Genomic DNA, 1,732 nt, shown 5'->3' on the forward strand with positions numbered 1-1,732 from the left:
CAAGCTGGAACCAGTCTTGTATAACCTTAGGATCCTCACAGAGAGCTCTCTTGTAATCATACTTTCGATTGAACTTAATTGTAAGCTCTGGCTGGTGTTTGACAAAGGTTGCAGCCCAATTCTAGCCGACTGGGTCTCGGTGCCATGCAGCCAGCAAGGAATTAGCCATATCTTTGACAGCAGCAAGCCGGGAAGGAAATCCTCACATGTCAAGATCAAGGATATGCTGAACGATCACCTCTTCTTCCATCTTTAGTAGCTTCATTGAGTTAGGCATACAGTCACGTCGAAAGATCGCTCCAGCACATCGGTCTCATAGTGTTGTTCGAGAGACACTGTAGATCTGTGTAGCACATCATTCAGAGATATTCGTGTCTTGCTTAATAGCCTGGATCACAAGCTGTACATGAGCTTCTTTTGAAGAAGGTAGATTATTGTATTGTGGAGGCATCACGAATATACTGTAGTTGACAGTACAATTTGGTGGGATCCTGGCATAGTGGATGGCTCGCCCATATGGACAGCTCACCCATGAGGTATATTAATATCTAATTGATAGTTCCTGTATGTTAATTTACTCTTTAGCTTTACTAAACTTATGTGCTACATACCTTACTTTCCTATTTTTATATATATACATAAAACATTGACTATATTATCTAAGTATTAATTTTTGCAAAGACCTGACAACATAGAAATTTCTAACAGAATAGAAGCTCTAACAGAGGGAGTCTCCCTAACATGCTGTTAGATGTTTAACATGCTTATAATAGCTGTAATATGTTCCACAGGTGAGCGCTACATATGGGTGAGCATCGCACCCTACCAACTTTGCCCACCTGTTCAAACATGCAATCCAACCACCTTATAGAATAATAGATAAATATTAATAGAGTAGATCAAGTAGTATCTTAAGTATCTTTTTTATATGTATGTAAGTTATGCTCAGGCTCTCTATACCTTGTGCAGCGTGCCAGAGCCTGGCGGCTGAGATCTGATTGCCCACTACCTTGATGCTGTTCATGAGCAATCTGCTCCTCAACCTCTTGTTGAGCTAGTATATCCTCTCCTGCTCCCTTTGTTAAGTCTCCATGCTTCTAGATCTACTTCTTCTTGCGCTGCCTCCACTTTATAGCTGCCTTATTGGCTCTCTCAAGGCTAGCAATTCGATCATGCATCAGCTCAGCTGAGAGCATCATCACTTCAGCCCCCTTCTTGAGTTGATTAATCACCTCAATAATTGAGGCTGATGATAAGCTCTTATGCTACCGAACATGATCACATATTAGTATTGATTGAGCCTCAAGCTCACGTACGTTGCTTGGTATTCGAGCCTCCCAGAGAGCCTCTACTAGAGCAGCTGGAGGAGTAAGCATACGGAGCTGCACATCTAGCTTTGACAGAACAATATCTGGCTGGAGAGGAACTAGGCCTATACCTCGAAAGGCTGAGCAGATGTTGGCTGACGTAAACGATTGATCAAAGGCTGCCTTGAAGGCTGACAGAAACTCAAGCTTCGTGATGTGGTTGATATGGTTGTGGATCAGAGCCTCAATCTCATGGCTGTATGCATGCTTCTGTCAGATGGTAAGCCAGTTTATGGATATCCTATCTGGGACTGGAGAGGAGGACTGGGAGAAACTATCTGTACCGGTACTGTCTGAGGACATGTGGCTAGTGATTCTGCAGTGGCTAGTGCCCTGTGCAGCCTTGGTGCCCAGAGAAGGAACAT

This window comes from Westerdykella ornata, assembly GCF_010094085.1.
Source record: "Westerdykella ornata strain CBS 379.55 unplaced genomic scaffold EI97scaffold_2, whole genome shotgun sequence".
NCBI classification, from domain to species: Eukaryota; Fungi; Ascomycota; class Dothideomycetes; order Pleosporales; family Sporormiaceae; genus Westerdykella; species Westerdykella ornata.